Source organism: Coffea arabica, chromosome 9e, assembly GCF_036785885.1.
Source record: "Coffea arabica cultivar ET-39 chromosome 9e, Coffea Arabica ET-39 HiFi, whole genome shotgun sequence".
In the NCBI taxonomy this organism is placed as follows: Eukaryota; Viridiplantae; Streptophyta; class Magnoliopsida; order Gentianales; family Rubiaceae; genus Coffea; species Coffea arabica.
The window spans coordinates 5847921-5865064 of NC_092327.1; positions in this window are offsets into that span (position 1 = coordinate 5847921).

Sequence of the window (17144 nt, forward strand, 5' to 3'; positions counted from 1 at the left end):
TTGTCATCATCAAAAGGGGGAGATTGTTGGTTCTTGATCCTTTATTTTGATGGCAATAAACCAAAATGATGATTCTTACTAATGTCTTTTTAAGTGCTTTATGCGAAAACAAGTATACAATCAAAACAATCAAGATTGAAAGCGTTCACAGTGCACAAAAAAGGTGATCCAGAGGATCGAACGCTACAATCAGACGATGTTCACTCGTTCATACGTCCAACAAATAACAATCATATTCTTAAATGAAATATTTTGGACGCTGGACAGACATTTAGGACGTCCAATAACATCGGACACATTGATCCGACGCACAACAACAGCATCGGTCATCTGAAAAATTTGAGAAAATTATGTCTATGTTCTACCTGACTATCGGACGAAGAGGATTGAACGCAGAAGAAAACTTCGGCCGCTCGACAAGAGCTGAGTAAAGCTTTTCACCAGGCAATCGGACGCATGTTTCGGATACATATTTGGTTTCGAATGCATACTTGGTTTTGGACATATACTTGGTTTAGACATCTGAATCCTCTAATAACTAGTTTCTCCTACATTTAATGCATAATCATTGGAGGTGTTTTGGTGACAATTTTTGAGCTCTATAAATACTATCGTTCATGTCCCTATTAATAGCCCAATGCTCACCCCAAATCTATTTTCTTCTAGAGATAACTTTCCATTGTTCTTTTCTTGCCTTATCATTAGAACTAGCATAAACACATACACGCCACTGGTCCTAATTAACCTCTTAGTATTGGCAACCAAAACTCAATGGTAAAACTAGTAAATAGAACTTTTTTATTATTAAATAATTTTTTCAAAGGACAGCAAGATCCCAAGCCAAATCAATAGGATTAATAACAAATAGGTTATTAAAATTGATTGATTATTTAAAATTAGGGATAATTTTAGAAACCTCCCTTGAAGTTTACGACAATTTCACTCTCCTTCTCTAAGATTTGGAAAAATACATTGACCTCTCTTAGCAGAATAAAAGGCCCATTTACTGGCATCACCTAGTGTGAAATTACTCATATACCCCAACACATTATCTAAGATTAGAAACTAAAATATGAGAATGAAGTAATTATGGCACAAATCAACTAATTAATGGAATTATCTGTTAACAGCATGAACATTAATGTGGAATATACAAAATGGCGTGAATTTGCTACACTAATAGGCGCCATTTTGTGATTGACAAGGTTTGACATGATCACATTTCAATTAGATACAATAAAGGCTCAAGTGGAACAAAGGAAGCATAGAGGAAAGAAATTAGAAAAGAAGTCTGTTCTTGAGGAATTTTCCGCTAAAGAGATGGATGGTCTTTGTATCAGAGTACTTTTGTGAAAGTTATTAAGAAAAGAGGTACAAGAAAAGTAAAATTGGAAGTTCTTTTCTGTGCAAATTCACAAAAGGCATACCCTAAATCAGGTAAACAATCTCTACTATTCTTAATTTAATATTTAAAAGTTATAATCTTAGTTGAAAATTATGAAATTTTTCGAGATGATCGTAACTGCAATATATCTTGACTGACAATTGTTTGCAATTGATAATTGTTTTTACTAATACACCTTGACTGGAATGCATAGGGGCATTTATGGAACAAAATATTCATCTCTCTCCTGGAAGTAATTTTTTTATCATACTTTTTTAGAGATGGACTGATTTTATTACCAAATCATAAACCTCAAGAGAGATTAATGAAATTGTTGAAAACTTCAGGGAAGGTTTTTGAAATTATCCCTTAACATTATTCATAAAACTTTTTTTTTGTTTTTAGTTTACAAAAAAAAATCAAAGAAGAGGAGTGGAGTTTAACAACTTCCTTTAGCTAGAGAACTGTCAAGGTGCTCCATGTGATGGCCCCATCTTCTCCTAGGGCATACCCTAAAAGTTAGTGGACCGCTTGCCTGGCTCTCGCCAGGGCTCATTAACTAACATTAACTTCAGAGATAACATTTTCATTAAACAACTGAACATTGACTCCTAAGTACAACTCCAATCAGCTTAAAACATAAATTTGTCCAATAAAAGAAACAAAATACATGTTCTAAACATTCATTCTTAACATCACACCAAACTCAAAATAAAAGATTCAATCATCTCAAAATACAAAAGAAACTGTGATTACAATATATACACACAGTAACGGATCTTCTCAAAATAACTTCCTAATTCAATCCAATCTCTTTTCAATCTCCAACTCCTGTAAGGAAAACAAAGCTAAAAAAGTTGAGTAAAGCTCAGTGAGGTTTCCATGCAGGCAACAATCAATTAAACACTTAAACAAGTAGCAAAATTAAACAATTAAGGAAACACTTCACTGATCAATCACTTTTAAAAGGATACGGTGCTCGCATTAGAGCCACTTCAATGCACTACACACTCCACCGAACTTCTCCTTATAACCTCCAAAACAATAAACACTTCCCTCACTTAGATGGTCATATCAATATCAGTAATCTGCTACTCCATGGTAATACTCGAGCATACCAATACACTTACCCAAAGCTACCGTCCTATTCGACTAATCCTTTTGCTGGCTCGAATAGTCCGTTGAACAAAGGGTTTTGGGGCCCAGTTCAGCCGGTGTGGTAAAGTACGCGCACGGCTTACAGTCATGTGCACTTACAATAACACTTGATCAATTGTCAACCTTCAAACTCAAACTAAGTCGAGTGCGATAAAGTACACTCCCGACTTAGAAGGCGAGGGACAATTGAAAACACTTTACAATAAAACACTATCATAATCACTTAAACATCACTTAACTAACACATAGGCAATTTAAGCACTCAAATGTGGAAACACTCACCGTTAAAGGTCGATTAAGCTTTGCTTTATGGGTTAAACACTTGATCACTCTCAATTCCTGAGGTAAAATACAACTACAATCATTCAGGTATTCTTAACGTGAATTCTAATAAGTTTATTTAGAGTTTTAGGATTCTCTAAACATAGTTCAACTAATCCAAGCAGTCTAGTACTCTTAAAACTCCCATTTGATTCACACTTTTAAGATTAGGAATTTTATGTTCAGCCCCAAACATAAGTTCTAAAGTTCTAAAATGTAAGGAGAGAAGTTTTAAGCATTAAAATCTCACCAATTTAAGGTTTAAGTCACTAGAAACCAAGTTCCTTAACTTATCAAACAAGATGTGAAATTCCAGCAATTCGTTCTTACATTTCTCTTCGAGATTTATCAACTCAAACAAGGGAGAAATACATGTACTCCAAATTTAAGGTCTTGCTAGGTGTTTAAACTAAGGTTAAACTATTTTCAACCCAAATTTAAAGATTAAGGCTAGTGAACTTTTCATTTCTTTCCTTTTTAAGCTAAACCAGATTCTAGTTTGCTTGTTGTTTAAATTTTGCTCAAATTCACTAGCTTTTCAAGTGCTAAAATCAATAAGATGTACATGGAAACTAGGACAAGTTGTTATAAGATGTTTTACTTAAGATTGCAGCCAATTATCATGGAATTTTTGGAATTAACACGAGAGTTTTAGCCTTCACTCTCTTGGCCAGTAAAACAGATTTTCCAGCAAAGTTACTTCAAAATTTTTAGCAAAGTTTCCATCTTTTACTTGCCTAAAATACCAAACACTCAGTTTATATTTTGTCCAACCTGAACTAAAGCAATTAACATGCAATATCAACAATAATTCCACCAAGAAGTCCCCATAAATCTGTCATCAGCTAAGATGAAATCTTCCAGCAATTTGACAGTTTAAATGTGAAACTTTCTCCACAAATTCTTCATTTTTCCACTCCAGCTCAACATGTAGAGTGTAGTTATCATGCTACGGTGTATCTTGTGCAACAATATGAAATTTACAGCCAAAGATTCAAAGGGAAAGCTGGATAAAATTCTGTTTCCTTCTCTCGGCCATGCTGAAAAATTTCAGCAGCAATCAATCTTTAAAGCAAGGAATTCCTCCAATAATCTCTCCATTTCACACTTAAATCTAACATGCATGTTAAGACTAAAGTATTATGTAATGTATTGAACCTCAATATACAAGTTTGGAACCAAAATTCATAGAGGAAGCTGGAAATTCTTCATCTCTCTGTCTCGACCAAAGCTAAGAAACTCCAGCAGCTTTCTTTCAACATTTCAAGCCAAATCTATCAAAGATGAACATATTTCATGCATTCCTAGCATAATTCTCCAAAGAAAATTCTGGTAACAAGCTGCAACTTCAGCTCCACTCTCTCGGCCATCACAGAGTTTTCTTGCAGCTCTTAATCAGTCATTAAACAGAATTTTTCCTCAGCCAAAACTCATTTTTCCTAGCCAAAACTTTACATGCAACAGTCATGATTAAAAGCAATGGAAGATTGAAGGGTATTGCTGCAAATTTTACCTCCCTTTCCTCCCAAAATCTGAAATTGCAGACTGCGCCTTGGTTTCTACTTCGGTTCCTCAAGGTCTGCACCCACTCTCCCTCCCGTTCCCCTTTCCTTTCTTTTCTTGATTATGATTAGCAGGTGGTGAAGTTATCCAAATCTTTCCTTCACTCTCGCTTCTACTCTCAGTTTTTAAGGTTGGAGATAATAACTTAGCTCTCAGTTTCTTTCTTTTGCTTTCTACAATCTGATGCTAAATGATTCCACCGAATTATCCCTTTGTTGTGTTTGATGTCTAGCTAAATGATCAATTCGGTTGCATGGTTATTTATTCAAGTATTGAGGTTATAATGGTCTTTTAACATTAAAGTATTTATTTGCTAAGGAGTTGGAATCTTATCATCTTCAAATATTGCCTCCAACTTTAGTTTATTCCAATTTACATATCCCCTATAAGAATTTTTCTCACACCATCCTAGGGTATTTCCATATTCTTAATTTACAAGAAATTAATTAGACATTTAATTGAATCAACTGTATGGTATATGCAATACTTTTGATATATTTATTTGATTACTAAAATTTTCTACACCTTCCTATTATTTTGTTTATTATTTTTTTTCTAAATTTTCAATTTTATAGGAGTTCAATTATGCATTTAGTTTAACCCTTTATTTGTTATATATAATATTTCTAATATCAAAGTAAATAAATGAAATAAATTCAGGGCACACACATAATTTTCTCGGGTTCTCACATCGTAACATCTCGCAGTTCCACACCATAGCTCTTATTAAGGATTAGGAACCCCATTCGGGGAGGGCTCCACCACCTAAGTTCTAGTCAATTAGTTTTCAATTTTGTTGGAAATTCAAGTGTTTTTCCACATAAAGTTTGAAGGAAATGGAACCATAATTTCTTACTTCAGGTAAAATATAAAACCCGCATATTACCTAAGCAACACCTGCCCTACGACGTGGAATAAAAACAACTGACTCAAGAGTACCATAATACCATCATGGCATTATTGTTTTAAGATATTGATGTTTCCAAATTCATTTATGTTAATGTATCATTGTACATTGTATACTTGGACAACAAAAATGGACAAATAAAATTAATGAATTGGGGTGGGGTGCAAAAAGAAGCAAAAAACATGGGCATGTAAGAATGCTTTAGACCACTATTTGAGGTTTAAATAAATAAAAAATAAGTGTTTTAGAAATGAGAAAACTTGAAGGAGTGAAGAAGGACAAAAAGCAAAAAAAAAAAAGAAGAAACAATGGGAACATTATTTTGAGTACTCATACACAATAAACATCACAATGAAAATTTATCAATGGAAGTGGATATCATAACTAGGAAGTTGGGAAAACCTTATGTTTACTTTATCCCGAACAAATTTTATTAGCTAAAGGTTTCTCTTCCCTCTCAACAGCATATATAAGACTGACATTATCATCATAATCATGAATTGGTTAAAAATTGGCATTACTATAAAAGTAGAAAGTACGTCTAATGCATGCATACGACATAACTATAGATTTAGTAATTTACTTACCTCCAACTAATTGACAAAAAAATAACCTCTAACTGATTTAATTACTCCACATCACATTGTTTGGTGTGTGGTTATAGTCCAATCAATATTTTAAAATTATATGATTACATACAACTTCTACTTATTACCTAAAGATGAAACCAGACAAAGGACAAAGCCCAAGGGGAAAGGGTGCATAGGCTGGTGCTGTACCCATAATTGTTATTGAATAATGAACAATTGGCCCCTTTATAGGTGTCAGACGGGACAACTGACTAACCAACTACTATTGGACTATGTATTTAACCTTTAATAAAACTTTTTCCTTTCATTTTACTTGTTGATAAAAAATATCTATTTTTAGATGAAATTTCCACTACTAGTTCAAACACTAACATTATAGGCTGGAGGCTAATCAAATTGAAGAAAGGTGAATTATTTTTTATGACTACACAGAGTTTGGTGGCCCAATTATACTGGTTAGCTACAAGATCGCGATTGTTATTCGTGTATCTCTAATTTTAAGGGTAAAATTAGGGGTGCAAATGAGCCGAGTCAAATCGAATTTTGAACTTATCGAGTCGAGTTAGGCTTGTTTATACGCAAGCTCGAGTTCGAGCTCGAGTTCGTCGAGTTTGAAAGATGAAGCTCGAGCTCGACTCGACATAGAAAAAGAAGTACTCGAGATCGACTCAATTATAGCTCGCGAGCTTAGCTCGATTTTGGCTCGTGAGTAGCTCGCCACATCAGCTCGAATTTTGCACGATTTTTTGGCTCGTGATGAGCTCGAATTTCAAGCTCGTTTGGAGCTCGAGCTTAAGCTCGATATCAGCTTGACTTTCTGGAAATTTAGGCAAGAAAATAGCATTTTTATCCGCATATTTTTGGTAAAATTTGACCATAATAACAGCAATTTTCACATATTCTTGATCCTGAGGCCTACAAATTATCCACTAATACAATCATAAACATATAATACATAAAAATCTAAATGTTCAACACTTGAAATGTTTAGTCACCAACAAATTTCAAATATAAATAGTGTCTTCAGCACTTCATCATCAAGCCGGGCTGTAATTATGCTCTTCAACCCTAATTAAATTAAGAAGCAAAAGAAACCAGCAAATGAGCTGCCCAAAAAGAAAAAAGAAAGAAAGAAAAACAGCAGCCAAAAAAATGTCAAAAAATCAGACTACTGATTGAGAAATTGAACACAAAAAATCAGCAAAAATATAGCTTTAAACACAGCTAAAAATTAGCCATAAAAAGGGACCAAACAACAACCAAAAATTGCCCATATCAACCATAATGAAACAACAATAAAGACTAACAATGCTTGTTCTTTAACATATGCAATGAGAATGCCCCTTGTATGAATGGTCCTTGGATTCTTATTTTTAATAATCTGATGTATGGAACAATTATCCCGGGTCGGCATTTTATTAAAGCCACATGGTTTAATATTAGAAAAGGAGAACAGCAAATGATCTAGCCCAAAGATCACGAAGCTGGTTGCCCATTTTGTAAACGAGGATTCCCTGAGCATAGGGCAATTGGGCTTCACCATTCTCTTTTTTTTTTTTCCTGGCAAACCCATACCACCTACTGCAAGTGTATGACAGTATGAGGAGATACAAGAAGGAAGAGGTATCGTTCCAAGAAGGAAGAGGTAAGACGACGCAGGACAATTGGTGGGATGGCTTGCAACACCTTTATGATTTAGAGTAAGTTTTTATCCATAGATCTAAAGCTTTGAATGATAAAGCTTTGAAAAGAGGGAGCTGCCGAGCTGGGGAAGAAAGAAAACAGAAAAGGAAAAGAAAGAGAAGCTGAGTACAAACATGCAAAAGCTGGGTTTTGACCGTTGGAACTTGGGTGAAATGAAGTCGGGTCAATGACTCAGGCTTCTCAAGCTCCCTCAACTGAGACTCAAGAGCAGTCAAGTGTCGGCAGTGGACTGATCTGAGGATGTTGGACACGGCGGGGAGTGGTGGAGATGGCCTCAGTGGTTTTGACCCATGTAGCTTCAGCTGGCGGAAATTTAGGAGGTTGCGGAAGTGGAGCTGGCGGAAGTGGTGGAAGTGGAGCTGGGGGAAATGGTGGTGGCGGAAGTGGGAATTTGGAGTTTGAGAGTTGGGAGTCGGCAGAGGAAGTGAGGATTTAGGAATTAGGTAAAGTGATAGAGAAAGTGAGAACCAGTCAAATAGAAGACGTTGTAAATTTTAATTGATATAAAGGTATTTTTATAATTTCACATTTACTCGAGTTTATCGAACGGCTCGTCGAGCTATCGAGCCTATGAAATAAAGGCTCGTGCTCGACTCGTTTGTATTAACGAGCGGCTCGAGCGAGCCGCTCGTGAGCAGCTCGGATCGTCAGCAGGCCTAGGTAAAATAAAGTAAACCTCCCTGTGATTTGTCTAATGTACACGAACCCCTCATTGTTTAAAAATGCCCACATAATCCTCTTGTACTTTGTACTTCCTTAGGAAATGGATGGAAATCATTTAATTTAACAAAGAGTGAGTGGTAGACGCTTGACAAGCAAATTGTGATAGCATTGCATGAAAGGTAATTTGGTAAATCTACATTTCTCTTTTTTTTCATTTTTTCGCCTCTCTCTTTTTATTTCTTTTCTTTTCTTTTTCTTTATTTTCTTCTTCTTGATCTTCTTTTCTTCTTCTTCTTCTTCTTTTTTTCCCTACATTTGTTCATCTTTTCTTCCACCACCATCCTAGTGGGCTGAACTTATTGAAGCCGAAAGAGTAAGCAGTATAGCAACAAAATTAGAAGCTTCAATTCTGCATTTACTCTGAAGACAAGATACATAAAATTTTCCATGACTCATGGATTTCAATATGATTGAAATCAGTGAGGTATTAAGGATAGGGGAAATTTTTTTCAAAAACCATTAGCAACCCAAGAGACATAAATGGACAAGTAAAAGGGGAAAAAGTGAAGGAAAAATAATGGTGATTTTCCACTGAATATCCTACCCATGGTGGTGGTGGTTTTGATCACCGTTACTACCACTACTACATTGAGAATTGAGATCCAAAAACCCTATATCTTCTCCATCTCCTCCTTCGAATCTCTCAATCATGCTAGTGAAAGTGTCCAAAATTTTTAGATTTTCTAAGCAACGAGATTCACCTAGATTCTAGAGCTACTATAGTAGGTTTTGCCGATGACAAAAAGGAAGTGAAGGTGTTTGCTGGATCGAATAAAGGAAGAAAAGAAAAGAAAAATGGAATAGAAAAGCAAAATAAAAAATGAGAAATGAAGGGGAAAAGAAAAGGAGTGAAGTATATGTTCTGGTCGATGATAAAGGTTGGAGAAGATGACATCTTTTTAAACTTTTAATTTAGACTCTCAATTTAACTTTTTGTTCTCAAATGAATTAAGAAAGTAAAATTTCAAGTTGACCTAAATTAACTACTGGTACAATTAATACATCAAGATTGCAAAAAAATCCTCTCTCTAGTAGGGGCCCTTTCTCTCTCTAAAAAGAGAGCATCTCTTCCCTGGGTGGAAGCTTTTCAATGTTCATAAAGGTTCAATCTTTTTCACTTTTTAGCAATCTCCAAGTACTAATCCAGCAAGCGTTCACGAATTATTGTCGGATTCTATTATTAGTAAGTGGGAGCTAAAGAGTCACTGTTCTCACAAAGTGACTTTGGTTCAGAGGTTGTGGACCAGATCTGTCAAACCATTCTCAACAATCATACACCAAACCAAGCATGAAGGAGCAGTATTCATGGAGTGACTACGACAGCAGTTAGGTAAGGTTATTGCCATTGTCTCTTCTTGCCTTGTCTGGTAGTTTAGGTGCATTAGCAGTAGGTGCATTGTGCTCTGTTTTTCCTTTTTCTGTTGCCTACCAGATAGACATTTACCTAGAGAAAAGCATATTTTCTTCGATTTTCCTCTGGAAATTACCGGGTTTTCGTTGAGATTATTGGTGTGAGAGTGAGAGGTATACCAGTAGTACACTGTGTTAAGTCTCATGGCTGAGGATATTACTGACATTCTGAGAAGCTTTACACTTTCGAGCAAGGAGTTACAAATAACAGAAGTGGGAAGAGAGGAGCTATCTTCAGGTATAACAGAATGTCAAAGCAGTTTGATAGGGAAGATTGTGGGTGAGAAAGTAGCCAATTATACGGGGGTTAAGAATTTCGTTACCACAGCTTGGGGGTACCCTAAAGATCTGACAGTGTCGGAACTCGGCCCAAATCTGTTCCAATTTTTTATGCCTACGAAAAGTGATCGGGAACGTATTGCTAAGGGAGGCCCTTGGATATTGGATAATCAAATCATGGTTGTTAACAGGTGGTACAAGGGGATTGAGGAGGATGACAAAGCTTTTAACTTGGCACCCCTTTGGGTGCAAGTATGGAACCTCCCTGTTCACTGGATTTCAAAGGATGTTGGCAAGAAGATTGGCTCTGTTTTCAATCAGGTTAGGGATGTCATTATACCACAAACAGGGGGAAAAGAAGGAAGGCATATTAAGATAGCGGCACTGGTGGACATTGACCAACCTCTTCTGCGAGGGACAACAATTAAAGTGGCAGGAGGAGTTAAATGGGTGAATTTCAAGTACGAGCGTTGCCCAGATTTTTGTTACAGCTGTGGAAGAATCGGACACAGTGAGAGATCATGTGGAATGATATTGGGTGGGAGCGAAAGGAAAAAGGATAACCAATATGGTATTTGGATGAGGGCAGGGAATGCAAATGGAAAGCTGTATCCGCAGAACAATCAAACAGGAGTTATATTTAACCCCCAACGACATCACTGGGGGTACCAGGATGGGAATTGGGTAGATAAGGAGAGGGGGGTCAACATGGGCAGTGATGATTCTAGAGGATTAGATGAGGTACCTGCGAGAGTAACTCAGCAACAGGATCAACAAACTAATCCTGCAGAGACTTTGCCTGAAGCAAGTATAGATATCACACCCTCCTCAATCTTGGAGGGAGTTGATGAAGCTACCACTTCTAAAATTTCTCACGAAGGGGGAATGAATCAGCTCGTGGACGTGAAGGTTGGGATGGAACAGGATATAGGGTGTATTCAGAAGGAGAAGGGACTCCAGAAGGTTTCGCAGCCTGGACTCGAGGAGGAAAAAAATGAGGTAACACTCATGCAAGTCGATGTGGGCAGTACAGATAGGAAGCAAGTGGTAGTTCACAAGCAGACCAAAAGGATTCAAAGGTCTCTGAGGTCACCCATCATAAGGAGACAAACGGTTAAAGGAATAAGTATCAACTTGGGGGAATTGACAGACCAAGGGAAAAGGAAAAGCAATGAACTGGATGAGATTATGGAGAATGTTGAGCCTGATATTCATATTTTGAAAAGATCTAAGAGGGATGTTTCTGGGGGTTTAGAGCAGAATGTTTTTGATGGCGAAGGGTCCATGCCTATTTGGGCCCCGGAGGGTAAATGAGAGTTCAGGTGTGGAATTGTCAAGGAGTGGGGAGCCCCTTGACAATTCCCCAGCTGAAGGAGGTGAATAACCTCTTCTCTCCAAGCATGGTGTTTCTAAGTGAGACTAAAAATAGGACAATTTATATGGAAAAGGTGAAAAACGTTTTAAGATTTGATGAGATGGTTGTTGTTGAAGCAATGAACAAGGCAGGTGGGCTCGCCCTACTTTGGAAAGAGGAAGTAAAGGTTCTTCAGGTATTGAAGACTGCATTCACCATAGAGGCGCATGTGGTGGATTTGGAAAATAATTCTGATTGGTGGTTTGTCGGCATTTATGCGAGTTGCGACAATCACATTAGGAAACAACAGTGGAATGTCATTGAAAGAAGGAAATCACTGTGGGGAGAAAGATGGCTCTTAGCTGGTGACTTTAATGATATCATCTCCAACGAAGAGAAATGGGGTGGTATTTGCAGACAGGAAACAAGTTTTCAGGATTTCAAACAATTCATTAATGGAAATCAACTTATGGATATTGGATTCACTGGACATCCATGGACTTGGTGTAACAAATGGGAGGATACGGGGGAGATCAAACAGCGATTAGATAGGGGTCTTTGTAGTTTCTCTTGGTCACAGGTTTATGAGAACGTAGTGTGCAGACATATAGATTATTATGCATCTGACCACAGCATTTTGATCATAGACACTAAGCCGAACTCTAGTCGGCGGCGTAAAAGATTTCACTTTGACAAGAGATGGCTACAAAGAGCAGACATTGGGGATGTGATCAGGGAGGCGTGGCAGCAGGAGACTCAAGGATCTAGGATGTATCAAGTTACTAGCAAGATAAAAAACTGCCGTCTAGCTCTCAGTAAATGGAAGAACAGGTTCCAAACAAACTCTAGGCAGAAGATAGAGAATATTCAATTTCAATTGAGTGAGCTGAAAAACTCAACAGGGAGCACCAGAAATAGTTTTAAGGCATCTCTAATGAGACAATTGAAGGACGCATACCAAGAGGAAGAACAATACTGGCAGCAGAAATCAAGGATCCAATGGCTCAGGGAGGGAGATAAAAATACAAGATATTTCCATGCCTTGGTTCAAGGTCGGCGAAGGCGAAATAGGCTGAACAAATTACAGCGAGACAATGGTACATGGACTGAAGGTGAGGAGGATCTGTGCAAAGAAATTGAGGACTATTACAGGAATCTTCTGAATGGGAATGAGGGAGGGGACTTAACTGAAGTACTGGATGGTATACCACACTCTATCACGGATGAAATGAATGAAAACTTGCTAAAACCAGTTTTGGAAGACGAAATTAAATCTGTTGTTTTCTCTATGAATCCGGACAAAGCTCCTAGGATTGATGGTATGTCACCTTTATTCTTTCAAAAATTCTGGACTACCATCAAACAAGATGTGGTAAATGCCATCCAAACTTTTTTCCATACTGGTCACCTTTTAAAGAGTGTTAATCACACAGTGATTACTCTTATTCCCAAAGTACTAAATCGTACATCCTTGAAGCAGTTTAGACCCATTAGTCTCTGTACTACCATGTACAAGATCATAGCTAAAATTTTAGCCAATAGGATTAAAAGTGTCTTGCATTGTTGCATTTGCAAAAATCAATCTGCTTTCATTCCTGGTAGGCAAATTCTTGACAACATTATGGTTTCTCATGAATATTTGCATTATCTAAAAAACATGCGACATGGCAAGGAGGGGTTTATGGCAGTTAAGCTTGACATGTCTAAAGCCTACGACCGTGTGGAGTGGAGCTTTTTGGAAGCAATGATGCACAAGATGGGATTTCACAGTACATGGATAAATTGGATAATGCAGTGCCTAAGTTCTATTTCCTTCTCTTTTAATATTAATGGGGAGGTTAAAGGGTATGTCATCCCCAAGAGAGGAATTAGACAAGGGGACCCTCTATCCCCTTATCTATTTCTAATTTGTTCAGAGGGCTTATCCAACCTGCTTAGGAAGGCTACGGCTAATAGGATGTTGTCAGGGATGAATATAAGCAGAAGGGGACCTAGTATAACTCACCTTTTCTTCGCGGATGATTCCTTAATTTTTTGCAAAGCAAATCAGGATCAAGCAAAGGAGTTAATGAGAGTGCTGTATGTCTATGGCTTGGCATCTGGTCAAGTGATTAACCTGGAAAAGTCCTCCATTCTATTCAGCAAGAACGTGCAGCCAGGTTTGATGCTTCAGATTTGCCGAACCATGGGGAATATGCAAAGAGTCTGTCAAGGCAAGTACCTCGGATTACCAATGGTAGTTTCGAGAACAAAACAACAGCTTTTTGGTTTTGTTAAGTCGAACATACAACAGAGAGTGCTCCAGTGGAAGAACAGGTTTCTAAGTACGGCAGGCAAGGAAATATTACTTAAATCAGTGGCTCAAGCTATGCCTACTTATACTATGTCATGCTTCAAGGTGCCATCCAGATTGTGCAAGGAAATCAGTTCACTCATGTCAAACTTTTGGTGGGGAGACATCAATGGAAAAAATAAAATTCATTGGTGTTCCTGGAGAAAGATCACTCAGGAGAAGGACAAGGGGGGTTTAGGATTCAAGGATTTGGAGGCCTTTAACACTGCACTACTTGGTAAACAGGTTTGGCGTTTGATTACTCAACCCAACCTGTTAGTTAGCCAAGTAATGCGGTCTAAGTACTACTCCAGAACTTCAATATTCAGGTGTAAAGTCCCCAATAATGCCTCATGGTTATGGAGAAGTCTGATGAGCGCGAGACACGTGGTGGAACAAGGCACTAGAAGACGGATTGGTAATGGAAAGAATACACATATCTGGGAAGATAGCTGGCTTTCGGACACAATAAATGGGAGAGTAACTACTTGCAGAGTGATAGGATGCATTTTAGTGGGTATTTTGGGCATTATTGCACAATTAATTGACTAAATATTCTCCTTAATTGGGTGGATTATACTGATATTTTGTTTTGGGCGCTAATTGCAGGAAGGGATGCTGAAAAGTGCTTAAATTCAACTTTTAGAAGATTCATCGCACGTGGGGCCCGCTTGAGAGATGAAGAAATCTAATTGTAATAGGTTTTATTTTAATTTTATTTTTATTGGAGGAAGTCTTGTTTTAATTGGGGAAAAATCCCTTCCCGAAAATGTCGGACACAAACGGAGGGAAGTATTTAGACTTCCGTAGGGAGGCTTAGGTTAATTATTCCCTTCTTACGTTTTGCTTTAGAGATTTTTCTTTGCTCTGGAATGAGACTAGAGAGCCGCAGCTTTGTAGAAAAAAAGGGAAAAAGGCAATAGCCACTTTTGTTGACTTCGGGGATGCCTGTGAGCTTTTCATTTGTTTTGACCAAATTGAGAAATCAAACAATCTTCCAATCTTTCGTATGATTCTTGTGTGGGAAAAGAAAGAAGGCTTAAAGGCTAGCCGCAATTGTGGACCTACCAACTGTTTGTCAATTTGGCTTTGACCGAAGTATAGATAGTGCCTACGCATCGTACGTTTGACCGCGAAAGGCAATCGGAAGCAATTATAATCAATTGGTTCCTTTCCCGTCGTGGGTTTTGCTGAATTGGACGAGAATCGAGACCAAAGCATCGATGGCCTTTCCCTACCTTGTACGCACGGCCTGTTCACTAATGGGGAACTAAACCCCTAATTCTAGTCAATGGGGCAACTGACGAATTGGTTCATCGATTACTGTGAGATCTAAGCCGTTGTTAATTATTTTCTCCGTTTATTGGTATTTATATACTCCCTGCTCTTAATTGTTATAGTTCTTATGTATGATTGATTAGTGCGCAATAATTAATTATTCATAGAGACTATTTTGCTAAATAGGGGTAATTGAATCCGTAATTGTTCGTTACCTCTATCCCAGTAGCAGCTGGTATAATTGGGTTTATGTCAGGGGAATATATGATCTAACTTAAATAAACCCTCGTAGCGTGTTTATTGGTTAGGATTGGGCCTTTCTAATTATTAATGCAATCTGGAAATTAAATCCTACGGTCGTACCTAGGGTTGTTTTTGGGTTAGAGAAATAGCTAACGGTCGTACCTTAGTTATCGATAAATTACGGAAGGGTTGGTTGTTTAGCGCATGCGAGACAACTATAACCAATTTATCAGTGAATGTTGGAATTATATTTGAATCAATGATCAGTTGCATGAACCATTTCTGAAGTGCACCCTTGGCTAGAGTTTCTCTTAGTTATTTCTTTTAATAAATTATTTTCTGCATTTAATTTGTTCAGTTGGCATTTGATACCAAAACCCCCCCATTAATCTTGATTTGAAAAGAAACAAATATCTCTCCAGTCCCTGAGGAGACGACCCTGCTTACCACTGTCTACTAGTTAGGAAATTCAGTTAAAGAATTAATTCAGGTATATCGGATTAAGCAAACTCTTCGGGAACATGGTGAATCAAGTAACCCATTGCACACCTAGAGTCCCTGCTCCAGTACTCGAATTGATTACTGACTGATTTAGGGGGTAGTTAGGTTTTATTTATTATTATTGAACAGGTTCGGCACCTGTCAATTTTTGGCGCCGTTGCGGGGGACTGGCGTCTGAATTATTTGTTTCTTTTTGAATTCAGTTTTTTTTTTTATTTATTTTGTTTTATTTTATTTTTCTTGGTATTTTTGCTAGTTTATGCCCCGTTCTTCTCGCACAGGTGAATTGATATACGATCCTGAGGTTGAGAAGGCAGCGCGTAGGCGAAGACAAGAAATCAAGAGACGAAAAGAAGGGCACTTATCTTTTGCAAACGAGTCAGTAGAAAACGAGTTTAGCATGGCCAACACCCAGACATTAAGGGAGCTGGCTACCCCAGACCTGACTCATCAGCCCTTGTGCATCACGTTCCCAACTCTGGCTGAAAATACCTCTTTCGAGCTGAAATCGGGGTTGATTCAGCTCCTGCCTTCGTTCCATGGTCTCTCTGGCGAAGAACCCCACAAACATGTCAAGGAATTCGAAGTAGTTTGCTCTAGCATGAAGCCTCCTGGGGTCACTGAGGAGCAAATAAGACTTAGAGCCTTCCCCTTCTCTCTCAAGGATGCAGCGAAGGATTGGTTATACTACCTGCCTGCAGGTAGTATCACCACGTGGGCATAATTGAAAAAGAAGTTCCTGGAGAAATTTTTCCCCGCGTCCCGGGCTGCAAGTTTGAGGAAGGAGATTTGCAGCATCAAGCAGTACTCCGGGGAGTCATTGTACGATTTTTGGGAAAGGTTCAACAAGTTGTGCGCTAGATGCCCACAGCATCAGATTAGTGAACAACTGTTGATCCAGTACTTCTATGAGGGACTCCAGTCAACTGACAGGAGTATTATTGACGCTGCGAGTGGAGGAGCCCTGGCGAACAAGACACCGAGGGAAGCATGGGACCTTATTGAAGCCATGGCAGAAAACTCTCAGCAGTTCGGCTTCGGTGAGAGCAATCCTACCCGTAGAATCAATGAGGCAGAGACGTCATCCATCCAGCAGCAACTGTCAGAGTTGACGTCTGCTGTCAGGCAATTGGCCATGAGAGACACACCGCGAGCGAAGGTGTGTGGAATCTGTACTAGCATGGACCACTGCACGGATTCGTGCCCCATTCTGCAAGAGGACGGGGCGGAACAGGTAAATATGGCCGGAGGCGTGCCCGCGCCCCGCAGGCAGTATGACCCGTATTCCAACACATACAACTCCGGTTGGAGAGACCATCCCAATCTAAGTTATGGGAACAGGCAACAAGGTTCATTCCCGAATCGTCCACCAGGATTCCACCAGCCTTGGCAACCAA